Raw genomic sequence first — 15,239 nt, forward strand, 5'->3', positions numbered from 1 at the left:
CAAACTTAGGTCTAAAGCCACACACATTCATTCTTTTTCACTACTGGGGAGTAGTCAGAAGTCCAGAATTGGTTTCAACAGGCCAAACTCATGGTAGGGACGGTACAGGAGAGAATATGTGTTCTTGCATTTTTTCAGATCCTAGAGCTACATTCAGTACATTTTGTGGCTCATGGCTCCTTCTGTCCTCTTTACAGTGAGGATCCATCATAGCATCTCGCATTGATGATCATAACATCTTTTCCAGTCCAATCTTCCATTGTATCCCTCTTATAACAACAACTGTGATGACATCAAAGGCCCAAGAAAATAATCCTGGATGATCCTCCAAAATAACATTCAAGGGATTAGTACCTGAACATCTCTGGGGGAGGCTTGGACACAGGGAGTCATGAATCAGTGAGATCACAACCGCAGTTTCTTGCATGCACTCAATGGGGCCGCCAAACGTCCTCACACATCTCTAAATGTTTCTGAAAGACAGAATCACCCTCAGGAATCAGTCTTAGTTGAAATTAGTAGTTTAAGAAAGGGACTTCCCTGGTGGTCAGTGGCTAAGATTCTGTGCTCCCAATGCAGGGGACCCAGGTAGAAACCCTGGTCAGGGAACTAGATTCTGCATGCCACAGCTAAAGATCCCACAAGCTGCAACTCAAAGGGCCCACATTCCACAACCAAGGCCCAGCACAAATATCTTTAAACGAGGAGAGAAAAGGAGGGTGGCGGGGGGGGGGGGAATGGAAAAAATAGAAACATGCTACAAGGTCTTAGATGTAGGTACTAAATATTCCAGCAGGCAAAATTCAAGCTGTCAAGGAAGAAATGGTACAGTGATATAATCTAGAGATGTGTGGGTCCCGTACCCACTCATAAGACTGAATATAGAAATAAATGTGCATATCAGCTTTCATTTGTCAAATATATCTTGTGGGTATCTTCTCAATGCTGCAAACAGAGCAGTGAAGCTGGGAAGACCCAGAGGGATGGGATGGGGAGGGAGGCGAGAGGGGGGATGGGGATGGGGAACACATGTAAATCCATGGCTGATTCATGTCAGTGTATGGCAAAACCCACTACAATACTGTAAAGTAATTAGCCTCCAACTAATACAAATAAATGGAAAAAAAAATGGATGGACACAGCAGACCTCATGGGTTCATTTTTGTAGATTTGGATTGGAAGCCGCGGCACAGAGTCTGGGAGCAGAGAGAGAAGACCATGATGGTGAAGGGGCTGAGCAAGAAAAAGCATTTAGGTCAGACAGGGCACATGACCAGTGCCGTTCGCCTTCTAGAGAGTTCTGAAGAGATTGGCTCTTACCCTGTGTGAGCTGGGAGCTCCCTGGAGGGTTTTCAGCAGAGGCTCGTCATAAAGCAACTTCTTTCAGAGAAAGGAGATCATTCTGGTAATGGGAAGGGGGGCAGGGTGCAGACCAGGCAGCCTACTGAACTGGAGCCAGCACCCAGAGGGAGGAGAGAACTGACCAGGGCTTGGGGAGAGGCAGTGGAGCTGGGCAAAGAGGAACCGGCTTAGTACTTCCAGGCCAAGAAGTAAACCTTCCAAAATCTACAAGCTTATGAACACGATCCTTCAGATCTGCTGCCTTCTTTTCATCCCACCTCCGTAAGTCTTACCAGCTCCCAGAGAGAAACACAGTTAATTAGTTGCCTCCATGTGTGTACATGTGCGACATGTGAGTTTGATCCCCGAGTCGGGAAGATTCCCCAGAGGAGGGCGCGGCAACCCACCCCAGTCTCGCCTGAGAAATCCCATGGACAGAGGAGCCTGGTGGGCTATGGTCCGTGGGGTTGCAGAGTTGGACACAACTGAAGCCTTAGTACTCACACACACAGGAGACTGTGGAACATGGGTGAACACACACACACACACATGTGTAACATATAAACATGCATGTGTATATATACTTATGTGTATTTAGCAGAATGGGGTTACATTGTACATATTTTTCCACAACTTGAATTTTTTACTTGGTATTATTATTTTTAAAAGATCTTTAGCAATAACAACTGCCTGTCACTTAACTGTGTGGGTTCAAATCTGGCTTTTCTAGCTTTTAGTTTTGCAATTTGGGCCTAATTATTTAGCTTGTCTATAGGCCTCAATATTCCTAATAACAGGAAGTGCAATAGCCGAACCATGCAATCCCAACTCCCCAACACATATTCAGGACCTCGCTTTACAAAACGCACAAACATACAAAGACACACCAGATACACACACACCCACACACTTTTTGGGAAAATAGTTTTCAGGGAGAGACCTTAAGACAACAAACGCCACTAAGGGAACACAGAAGAATGGAAATTCTCAACAGAGAATGAAAAATTACTGGAAGACATGTTAATGATTATCTTTTCATTCTGTTATCTAAGAACATGGTACCAATGTTAAATGATATATTTGGGATGAGAGTTAGACATGTTATTTACTAAATTAAGAAAAAAAAAAAAATAGTTCTCAGGGCCACCAGGGAAGTTCAGTGGCCAAGACTCCACACTCCCAGTGCCTGGATTTGATCCCTGCTCAGGGAACTAGATCCCACGTGCTGCAGCTGAAAAATCCCGAACACCGAAACTAAGACCCAGCTCAGTCAAGTAAATAAAATTAAAAAGAAAAGAAACAGGAAAAATGTTTTCATTGCCCAAAAAAATACACCTCTCTCACACTGTCTGACATTGCACCTACCCTTAATTAGATTATATTGTTTTCCTCAATTCTCAAGTTGCCAAATCTCTATTTGTTAACCTAAGGGAAAGGAGTTATGCTGTTTGGAGTGGAAAGAACGATGAGAGTGAACAACTGTTTATTTTTTATTTTTATTTTTTGCCACTTGCCATGTGGGATCTTAGTTCCCTGACCAGGGGCCAAGCTGAGCCCCCTGAAGTGGAAGCACAGCGTCTTAACCACTGGACCACCAGGGAAGTCCAAACAACTGTTTGAAATGAATCTCCCTTGTGGGGAAGAGACCGGAGTGGTCCTTGGAGTTGGGTCAATTACAGAGGGAAAATAAGAGTTTCTGAGGGTTGGACCTTGGGTAATAAGAGGTGAGAGAAGGTGTGAAAGGAAAGGAAACTCACATTAAAGATCAGCTTTACTACTTTAAAATTTTGATCTAGGTCTTTAAATCTTTCCTCTACATAAGATTATAATTCTACCTCTTCCTGGTCCCTTTTTGCATGCTGCTCTCTGTTTCATAGAGTTTGTTTATCATATATAAGAGATGTGTGTGTGTGTGTGTGTGTGTGTGTGCATACGCATATGTATAACTAGTCTCTGTTCTCTCATAGCCTCCTTAATTTCATTTCTGAGTCTAAGATTCTTGATTAAGAGTGTCCTAACCTTGAAATATCTAACTATAAGTCAGAAAGACAAAAACAGTTAAAGTGGCAAAAGTTTTTCATTAGCTTCAGTGAAAACATAGATAATAATCATCTTGCCCTAACCTCAGATGCCCTGGCCTCTGTTGCCCTCAGCCGATCCTAAGAGAGTCAGGTTCAGATGCCCTGAACTCTTCAAATAGACAAAATAGTGGAAAACTAAAAATTCTGAGCATCTGCTTAGGCTCACAAATTCACTGCAGCTCTAACCAGACAATATAGAACATTCTTTAGCACAGACATAACAGCAAGCATGTAAATAATGTGAACATTTTCAGAACAGGCGCAAGCCTGCCTGGGACCAATGGATTCACTCCAGCGCATCCACCCCACTGCATCCAACAGCATCAGGGAAAAGTTGCCCTTTTTTTCAAACCATGAGATAGGACTTTAGCTTGAAATCACTGTGAGAAAGTGTTTTGATGCAAGTTTGGCAACACACATCCGTCCTGGAGGAGATGCTTTTCATCTTTAATTTTAGGCTATCTGTATTAGAGAAAAGAAATTTCTTGGTAAGCCTAGGGTCTTTTTTCAACCCTAGACTATTAAACACAGTTAGTGTTGATTTATTGTTGGTGAAGATTTGACAAAAGACTGTTGGGAATGACAGAAAGATGAATCAGACTTCAATGAAGGATCTGTAGACAGATCATGGTAGTGATTAAAGGTGTGTGTCTAAGAAGTGAAAGTCGATCTGTTCACACTCCCGTTTCAATTCATTCATTGGCCTCTTGTGGATCTTAGGGTGGCACTTCCTTTGCCCTTAAAACAGCCACAAAACATGAGCTGACCGCTGCCATAGAGACAGTCAATTCCTGGGCTGATTGATAAGAAGTCCAGGGTCCCCAAGGAGGAGAAAGGGGTCTGGGGCTCTCAAAGTGGAGATTGGGGGTCTGGAATTCTCAAGGAGAAGAAAAGGACAAACTTTTTGTTTCCCTCTACATTCCTTAGTCTCAGTCAATTACACAGCTCAGTTTAAACTCGGTACTAGGGATTGCACAACAACAATGTAAGCGGCTGGAGGACAGTTTCTCCTTCCTGAAAACCTTCTGACTAATCCTGATATTTTAAAATGTATATTATTGGAGTGGGTCTGGAGGATCTTTCTATTGTTAAGTTCTAATCTTATTATCCTAAAATGTAAGTTGTGGGAGTGGGTCTGGTAAAATTTTCAGAAACTTGAGACATTCTTCTGATTCATTGTAAGAACTAATTAAAAGGTATATAATTCCATTGCTAAAACTAGCAGGGGGGTACTCTTTCTGCCCCCTTCTGATGTCTATGTCAGAAGCTGTCCCTATCCCTTTTACACTTTAATAAAACTCTATTATTGCACAAAAGCTCTGAGTGATCAAGCCTCATCTCTGGTCCCGGGTGGAATTCTTCTCCTCCAGAGGCCAAGAATCCCGGCATCTTTCGTGGTTCAACAACAACCTTTCACCATCTTCATCAGCTTTCTGAACCCAAGGCACAACAGCCTCCTCTCAATTACTCCAAGTCACTGGGCTCCTTGTGGTCTTAGGACCTTGGACTGAAATTCCTGTTACTGGAATGCTTTTTCTCCCATACTTACCTACTTAATTCCTAACCTTCCTTCAAAATACATCTCCCCAGGACCTTGAAGAATTTCCTGAACTTCCCCTGTCAGAGGTCCTTTCTCCCATCCTCCATTTCCTGTAGTGGTAATTTCTGAACTGAGTTTGAGTTGAGTAACACATCATGTAATTTTTTGTTAAATACCATGCTCACCCACAAGAATGCATTGCTACAAGGTCAAGGGCTGTGTTTTTTTGATCGGTGATGAGTCCTAGCTCCTATTACACAACTCCATTCCGTGAAGTGATGGATAAATAACACACCAAGTGAATGAATGTAACAGTGAAACTGAGAACAGAAAGCCACAAAATTGTCAGTAATAAGGGTGCATCTCATAAAAAAATCAACTATCTTGACACAGGATAGGGGATACTATTTTCACAGCAGCAACTATTAAATGACCTAATGTTTAAGAAAACTAGAACTCACTGCATGTCTGGGGCGGTGCACTGTGCCAACAACAATTGGGCTGAGCTAACAGTCCTATTCCAGCTGGGAACAGATCTTATCATATCTGGAATAGCATGCTGTAGGGGAGGAAAACATTCCTTTCTTTTCTCCTAGGTTCTTTAGCTGGTCTTATAATTAAATGACGCAAGACAGACTAACAAGAGAAAAACAAATTTAATTTTGTACTTCTGGGAGTCCCCTAGAATACAAGGCAATCAGGAAATAGAGGCTTATATCTGCCATCTTAAGCTAAGGAGAAGCGAGGAGGGGTCCGGAGCCCCAAAGGGCTCACAGGAAGCTGATGGTTCACAGGAAGCTGAGACGCGCAAGCATTTGGTTATCAGCTGTCTGGCAGGCCATGTGGATAAGTTGCCTTTCCGATATGACTCAGTTATCTCTGGTAATTGCTCTCTTCCTGGTACAGACCCCCTATCTAAATACTTTTAGCAAGTAAAAGAAAGGTAAAAAGCTTTTCCCCTGAGTCTGCTGGATCTTAATTGCCTTCAGCTCAAAATAAACAAGATGCCAAACTGGCACATTTGGGGTGACCTACTCTGCTTTAATGTTCAGTTCTGAGGCTCAGAATTAAAGGAAGCATTAAAATACTAAAGAAAAGTGATAATACATATCAAAGAGTAAGAGGTAGAAACTATTCAGTAGACATCTGAATAGCTATCTGAGTCTCTGGAGAGCTATGATGATAAAGGAATTTAGATATACTCTTTATAATCACAGAGGGAAAAAAAGCAACAAATTTTTGGAAAGGAAAAAATAATAAACAATCACAATTGTCTATTATCTTCTGGGATACCGCGTTCCTGTTGTAAGAAGCTTGAAGTACAGAATGGATGGCTGAGCTTATGGTCAAAAATCAAGGATGGACAAGGTCCTTGAAAAGATGAGCTCTGAAGGTGTGTTTGTTTGTTTCTGAGAGTTAATTTAATTTGACATGAGAAATGTTATTAATTCTTATAATTCCTAAGGTCACGACAAAAAACTTACCAGCATGTTAAATCACTGTTAAGTGTAAATAATTTGCACTTCCTTCTTGTCACAAACTATTAGGAAGAAAGCAAATTTGGATATGAGAGTTGGATCATAAAAAAGACTGAGCACAGAAGAATTGATGCTTTCAAATTATGGCTTTGGAGGAGGAAGACTCTTGAGAGTCCCTTGGACAGCAAGGAAATCAAACCAGTCAATCCTAAAGGAAATAAACTTTGAATTGGAAGAACTGACGCTGAAGCTGAAACTAAAGCTCCAATACTTTGGTCACCTGATGCAAACAGCCAACTCACTGGAAAAGACCCTGATGCTGGGAAAAATTGAAGGCTGGAGGAGAAGGGGACGACTGAGGATGAGACGATCAGATGGTGTCATTTACTCAATGGACGTGAGTCTGAGCAAAACTCCAGGAGATGGTAAAGGACAGGGAGGCCTGGTGTGCTGCAGTCCATGGGGTTGCAAAGAGTCAGATATGACTGAAGAAATTAACAACAAAAAAAAATACTTTAAATAAAAATCAGTGTTAAAATTAGGTTACAGAACCAATGCAATACTGTAAAGCAATTATCCTTCAATTAAAAATAAATAAATTTTAAAAAATTAGATTGCAGAGATGAGGTATTTCAGCTCCATACCAGAGTTAGTACTATATTTAAATTAATGCCATTTCAAATTTGTCTTAAAAAAGAAAAAGAAAAAAAGGTGTCTGTACCAGTTTTTCTTGAAGAACCTTCTGGAAATTTTACTATTATAGGAACACTATTTTGAACTAAGCCAATTGATCCCATATGCTCCATCATTAGCATCTGTCAATGTCTGGAAACTATTGTTGGAGCACCTAGACTTCACAAAATTTTCAAGATGCTTCTGGGCCTGAAATACCTGATTGGCTAATTATGAGCCTCTCAACGGAGTGTTAATAGATGTATCAGTGTATTTCTACTTTTAGAAAATTAAATTGCCTTTCTGTAAATGTGTATCTGTATATAATTTAATACAATAGTGGGTTGAGTTTAAGATAAATCTGGGATGGATAAGAAATTTCCAAGTGTGAAAACCTTTTAATCCCAACTGGTCATCTTGACTCTCACATAGGCATAGCTCTCCTGAGATCTCAGTCCCTGATTTTCAAAAGTGAGCTGCTCTGGCTGGAGTAAAACAAGCTTTGTGTAGTTCATTATAAATGTTTGTCAACAATATAACGTTCTGTTACCTCCGTACAATGGAATACGATGGGACGGTGAACCTCCTGCTCTGACATCTTGGGGAATGGTGTGCGGGTGTGCCTGTGCTAAGCTGTCTTTGGCTGTTTGCAGTCCCATGGACAGTAGCCTGTCAGACTCCTCTGTCCATGGAAATTTCCAGGCAGGAACACTGGAGCAGGCTGCCATATCCTACCTCAGGTGATCTTCCCCACCAAGAGAGCAAACCTGCATTTCTTACGTCCCTGGCGTTGGCAGGCAGATTCTTTACCCTGCGTCACCTGGAAAGCCCAATAGTGGATGGACCTAATACCTATTTGGCTGGTGTGTTTTTAATAGATGCTAATTCTAGTCTTTTTGTCTTTAAGAATCTAACCTTTAAAATTAAGTCCGTCTGCCAAATTATTCTGTCCAAAATGGAGCATGACTAATTTAAGTTTCATATGGATATTTTCTCATCTGTTGCAGTTATTATTTTTCATGGTGACTTTTTCCTGAATCCAATCAACCCATGTCTGTATTCATTCTTTGACATACTGTCATTGTGAGGACAATTACCATCACTATGAGCCGCAGACTACCCTCATCACTATCTGAGTATCTCAGATCCTTGTTTGACAAGTTTATGATCCTCTGCATAACACTCTGTATCCTTTTTCTGTTTTCTTAGTCCTATGCCAAGACCTAGAATTGTTTTATGAAGATAAAGACGTGTGTGTTTGTGTGTATGTGTTTCCATGTGTGTTTTCCAGAGCAATGTTGAACAGTTGTGCACTGTTTCCCCTTGGACTCCTTCCTTCTATGGTATCAATGAGGAGAAAAAAAAATGTTCCCTTTTATCCTTCTAGCTTTTTGACTGTGACCTCCTTTAATAAAAGAAAGGCAATCAGGAGAACAATCCGAATTTCATCAACATGTGTACCTGCTGTAAACATGAGAAATACTCTGGAGAAGTGAATAACTCCTTGACATAGTTCAAGCCACCACCCGTCCCATCTCCAGCTAAAAACAAAAGAAGATGCTGCTGGGGGAAAGTGTGAGAAGAAGCCAATTTGGGAAGGTCATCAGGCAAAGCACAGTAAACAGGGAGGAGTTGTTATGCAGGTGTAAGCCTTGGTCTCCTCCACCAGTGAGTGTCTAGAAATTTATCATTTTCCTATTACAGAGAGGGAGACATGCTTACAAATGGAGGTTTCCCTTATAAACAGAAATGTCTCTTACAAGCTGGAGAAGAAAATGGCAATCCACTCCAGTGTTCTTGCCTGGAAAATCCTATGGACGCAGGAGCCTGGTGGGCTACAGTCTATGGGGTCCCAAAGAGTCGGACACGACTGAGCAACTAAGCATGCACATACATTTCTTTCTTTTTTTCTTTTTATGCATTTCTTGCAATAGGGCAGCTTCTGCTTGGTTTTCAGAGCTTTTCCTAGGTCTGCTTTTCCTTAAAAATAACCAGCTCAAAACACTCCTTATGCCAAAGAAGCATATGTTGGGATCATATATTCTGCTCCCCTTCACTATTTTCCATCTGTGATTTGTCAAGCTAGGAGACTAGTAAATAATTTGACTTAAAATGTCAGAATTTTAAGTGACCAGATATGGGAATATATCAACAAAGATGAGGATAAACTTCCAAAGTACAGATCATAGAAAGTCTGTATAATGATTGCAGGCATGCATTGGATTAGCTGCTTTGGGATGCATTGTGTAAAGGACTTAACTCTCTTAAGTGACACCTGACATTTGAGAAGGTTCCCTACTGCAGCAGATGTAACACTCTCCATACAGAAAGCAAAGGCTATGGATTTTGGGGGAAAAAGAAAACAAACCCTCCTTGTCCATTTATTTTCATAGACTATTTGGTATTCCCACAACCATATGGTGACTTCAAAAGTTCTTTACAATAGCCAGGACATGGAAACAAACTAGATGTCCATCAACAGATGAATGGATAAAGAAGCTTTGTACAGAGTTATAGTGGAATATTACTCAGCCATTAAAGGAACACGTTTGAGCCAGTTTTCATGAGATGGATGAACCTACAGCCTATTATACAGAGTGAAGTAAGTCAGAAAGAGAAAAACAAATATTGTATATTAACACATATATACGGAATCTAGAAAGATGGTACTGATGAACCTATTTGCAAGGCAGCCATGGAGACTCAGACATAAAGGACAGTCTTGTGGACACAGTCTGGAGAAGGAGAGGGTGGAATGAATGGAGAGAGTAGCATGGAAACATATACACTACCATACACAAAATAGACAGCCAGTGGGAATTTGCTGAATTATTCGGGGAGCTCAAACCGGTGCTCTGTGACAACCTTGAGGTCCATGGGGTCCCAAAGAGTCAGACGTGACATAGCTACTGAACAACAAGAGGGGTGGGATGGGGCGGGAGGGAGGTTCAAGAGGGAGGGGACATACGCATACCTATGGCTGATTCATGTTGACATATGGCAGAAACCAACACAGTATTTTAAAGCAATTATCCTTCAATCAAAAAAAATAAATAAATAACATGGACTTAAGGATCATTAAAAATAAAGAATATTGGTTCTTTCATCAAGTAAAAAAGAAGAGTTTATAACAGTGGTTTTCAAATTGTCTTCATCAAGCCATAGAGTTTCAAATTTACACTAAATTTTTTTCAGATGAGTGTTTACTAGGGGAGATGCTTGACTTAGAGCATCTCTGCTCTCATAGGTTTGTTATATTAGGTATTAATACAGGATTTAATCAGGGAGGGAAGCTGGCATTTCTACATTTGAAGACTACTGCTTTAGAATCAACTATTTTAAAGATTTTTCTGAAAATTTAATCTGGCTTTAATCTAATATTATGACGCACTTGAGAAGAGGCATATTTTGTCTTTCTTTTATTTCACTTTCTAGAAGAGTGTTTTATTTCATTAACATTTCTTTATAATTCAATTAATTGAAGTTTAACATACAGTAAAATTTACTCAAGCTATTTAAAAAACTGTTTTCCCTTAGGGCATGTGACATCTACTTTTCAATAAAACATTTCAAGAATATGCATCAAAATGATTTTTACATGGCTGTAGGAGGCAGCTGATAACTCTGAATTTGAAAGTTTTATATTTTATTATTATTGGTGCTGAAGGGTGATGCACTATGCCATCCTAAAATACGCCACTTTAGCATAAGGATCATTTTGAGTTAAAGACACTTAAAAAACAGCAGAAGCAGGAAGGGCATTCTAATTTCCCCTTCTCTTCCTGAAAATAGGAGATAAAAACTCCCGTGTGAAAAATACCGTGCCTGGACTGGAGGGAAAGAAACATTCTTCCTGAGGGAGTCAAAGCTGAAAGTATTTTATACAAACAGACCTTGTTAGAATAATGCTCATCTTTCTTTAGCCTCCAGGTTTATTTTTATTATTTTTTCCACATCATCTTTCCTCATTCGACCCAGTACAAAAATATTTAGGTTTTGCCACATCTTCTTCATGTCCTTAACGAAGACTCCCATTTCATATAAAACACACATAATACATTTATATGTTTTTCTCCTGCTGCCCAGTTCTATGTCAATCTAATTCTCAGCCAGACCCCCAAAATCCCTAAGACAGGTAAGAATCTGCCTCCTCTTTGTTGCTATACTTTATGGTGGGGACATTTAAGAATGTAACTGTTCATTTTTAAAAATGTGTTGATGTAAATCTAACATTATTTTCTGGAAAAAAAATTATGGATTGTAGCTGCAGGCATATTCGCATCTAATCTTCACTCAGAGGTAACGCGGTCCTAGATTCTGGCAAGAGGTTTATCTCACTTCCTTTCCATAAGAAGACACCAGCTTTTTCGCCTGCCTGGATGACTTCCTCAATCTTCGCACGACCAACACCTTAGCGTGTCTACGCCGTGTCTTTTGCCAGAGAACTGAGTCTCTGCTACTCACCTTTTACAAACAGTCTGGTTTGGAGTGAAAATAAAATTAAGTTGGAGCAATGCCTGAAAAATATGAAAGTTCCTATCCTGAGCCAGACTGTGCAAATGGATCCAAGAGGAAAATGGAAGAAAAAATAGCCGAGAGGTAAAATCGCGTGAATGGAAAGAGACTTACTACTCCTGGTCTCTCCCATCCACACTGAAAAAATTCAAAATGGGGCAGAAGTGGAGAGTAAGATGAGAAGACCTTGGGTAAGAACACCTGTGTGTATCGTGGAGTGAGAACAAGGAATTCGTGTTTCTTGAGCAGTTTTAACAGTCAGTAAGCACTTCACCTGATCGTATTTGTCCTATCACACGTCTTAGCTGTACTTGGTAAACGCTCAATGTCTACCAGTATGTTAGTGGGTTGTGATCAGTGTGATACAGAAAGATGTCAGGAAGTTTAATGAGACGTGGTAACTGATGTCTCTTAGAGAAAAGCAGGTAGGAAGAACAGTGTAAAAAGTACAGAGGGATGGGTGTAATAATAATAATGGAGGTTCTATCAGGTGACCAAGCCATGTTTTTTAAGAACAACGGTGATTTTTTTCTTAAGATTCAGACAAACCATCTTTCAACTCAAACTTGTAAATTATCTCAGCTGATCTTGCCACAGAAAAATAAAATACACAAGAAAACTTTCCCAAGCCCTAGGAGTCTGGTTTCTGAGAGAATTATTAATGATAAGCCTAACCCCCTGAAGGATGTATTCATTTAGCAATTACTTGATAAACACCTACAATTAGCATGCACTGTTCCAAATATCTGGAACACTGCAGAGAACAAAAGTGACAAAAGCTCCTTGCAGCGGGGAATTTATATTCTAGCGGGAGAAACTGACAATTAACAAAATAAATACATTGTATGATAGATGCTTGAAGGGGAGCAGAATTTGCTACCCCAAAATGTGCCTCCTTGACAAGAATTCTCTTGCGTTGCTTATTTTTAAGAAATAAAAATTCCTTTCTGTATCAAGAAGAAGAAAGAACACAGCACAATAAAGGAGGCTGTGGTTGTTATGCTCACGTGAGCCTTGCACTTGGGCTCAGTCATGTCCAACTTTTTGTGACCTCATGGACGGTAGCCTGCCAGGCTCCTCAGTCCATGGGATTTCCCAGCAAGAATACTGGAGTGGGTTGCCCTTTCCTTCTCCAAGGGATCTTCCTGATCGAACCTGCATCTCTCGCTTTGGCAGCCAGATTCTTTACCACTGAGTCACCCGGAAAGCCTTTTCTCTACTATTTCCACATAATTCAAGAATCGAATTCTTTATTCTGATGGCTCCTGCCAAATAACATATTACAGATTTCCACCAACCTGGGCATCTTTTTTAGTAATGCCTTCTGTTGTGTGTGAGTTATAATGACATACTTCAGATTCAAAGACCAATAACCTTGCCAGGTCTGTGAGGATGTCGGAAGTAGGAGGTTTGTGATGGCCCTGCATTCTATCCCTTCTATTCTCCTTAACTCATCACACTGTCTCAGAGATGGATTCAAACTTTATTTCACATGAAACATAAATTTTGTGCACAGCTTTCCTCTGTGGTTTTGTCAGCCCTTTTACAATTTTGAAATATCTTGAACGGTTTAGAAACGCAAAACTACTCTTTTAATTCATTTTTACTTCCATACTTAAGAAGTCAAGAGGGCATTCTTGTTGATAGAGACACTGAATTCTACCTGACTTGGTGGTGCAGTAATAAAAAACCCCCCTGTCAATGCAGGAGATGCAAGAGACACTGGTTCGATCCTGGGGTGAGAAAGATCCTTTGGAATATGAAATGGCAACCCATTGCAGTATTTTTGCCTGAATAATTCCTTGCAGAGAGGAGGTTGGCGGGCCACAGTCCAGGGGATAACAAAAGAGTCAGAGGCAACTGAGCGAATGAGCAGAGCAGAGCATATATCAGTGTGCATGGCTTGAATTTTATCTACTGCACATAATCTGGGGTCCCTACTGACAACTCAGAAGACCTATGTTTCCTTCAGATTGACTAAACTATATGCAACTCTTACCTTCAGTGGTAAAGAATCTGCCTGCTAGTACAGGAGACCCAGGTTCAATCTTTGGGTCAGGAAGATCCCCTGGAGGAGGAAATGACAACCTACTCCAGTATTCTTGCCTGGAAAATCCCATGGACAGAGGAGCCTGGTGGGCTACAATTCATGGGGCCACAAAAGAGTTGGCCAGAATTTAGCCACTAAACCACAACAAGTGAAGAAGAACCAAAGAGCCTCTTGATGAAAGTGAAAGAGGAGAGTGAAAAAGTTGGCTTAAAGCTCAACATTCAGAAAACTAAGATCATGGCATCCGGTCCCATCACTTCATGGCAGATAGATGGGGAAACAGTAGAAACAGTGGCTGACTTTATTTTTCTGGGCTCCAAAATCACTGCAGATGGTGATTGCAGCCATGAAATTAAAAGACGCTTACTCCTTGGAAGAAAAGTTATGACCAACCTAGACAGCATATTAAAAAGCAGAGACATTACTTGGTCAAAAAAGGTCTGTCTAGTCAAGGCTATGGTTTTTCCAGTAGTCATGTATGGATGTGAGAGTTGGACTATAAAGAAAGCTGAGCACTGAAGAATTGATGCTTTTGAACTGTGGTGTTGGAGAAGACTCTTGAGAGTCCCTTGGACTATAAGGAGATCCAACCAGTCCAACCTAAAGGAGATCAGTCCTGGGTGTTCATTGAAGGACTGATGTTGAAGCTGAAACTCTAATACTTTGGCCACCTGATGTGAAGAGCTGACTCATTTGAAAAGACCCTGATGCTGGGAAAGATTGAGGGCAGGAGGAGAAAGGGACGACAGAGGATGAGATGGTTGGATGGCATCACCAACTCAGTGGATATGAGTTTGGGTGGACTCCGGGAATTGGTGATGGACAGGGAGGCCTGGTGTGCTACGATTCATGGGGTCGGAAAGAGTCGGACACGACTGAGCAACTGAACTAAACTGAAACCACAACACAATCCTGACTCTGGACCCTGGCCTGCCTTTGCTTAGAGTCTTTACAAAGCATAAAAATTCTTTCTCTGCCCTTTGAGATATAAATATCTTTTAAATGGCTTACAGTTTTACAAATGAGGAATGTCTTCCTCAAGGACCTGGGAATTATCTCATTAAGTGTCACCAGCAAGGAAGATGCTTTCCCAGCCTCCAAGGGAAGGTAAAAGCTCAAAGTAATGGGTACCAATGGAAAATGGGCTAATCACAAACAAATGTATCTGCAAACTCAGAAACAACTCAATGTACTGGATACATGCCATTGTTCAGCCTCTCTCCAGCTCACACTACCCTCTTTCATCCACACTTTCACATCTTGTTTTGAGGATTCATGATTAAACTGGGTGTGCACAGATAATTCAGGATAATGTTTATATCTCTGTGTCATCTGATTAGCAGTCCTCATTGCATCTACAACCTTAATTCCCTTTTGTCATGGACCATATTCATAGTGTCTGAAGATTACAAAGTAGATATCTTTGGGGAGTCACCCACCATATGCAATAGAATTTTTTGGTCTGAATAATTGTGGATTAGTAAAAAAATTGAAATGTAATCACACACATTTCCTATTCTTAGCAGTTTAAACAGCCTGTTGATTAATGACTTTCAGGTGAA

Source organism: Cervus elaphus, chromosome 27 (genome assembly GCF_910594005.1).
Source record: "Cervus elaphus chromosome 27, mCerEla1.1, whole genome shotgun sequence".
NCBI lineage: Eukaryota > Metazoa > Chordata > Mammalia > Artiodactyla > Cervidae > Cervus > Cervus elaphus.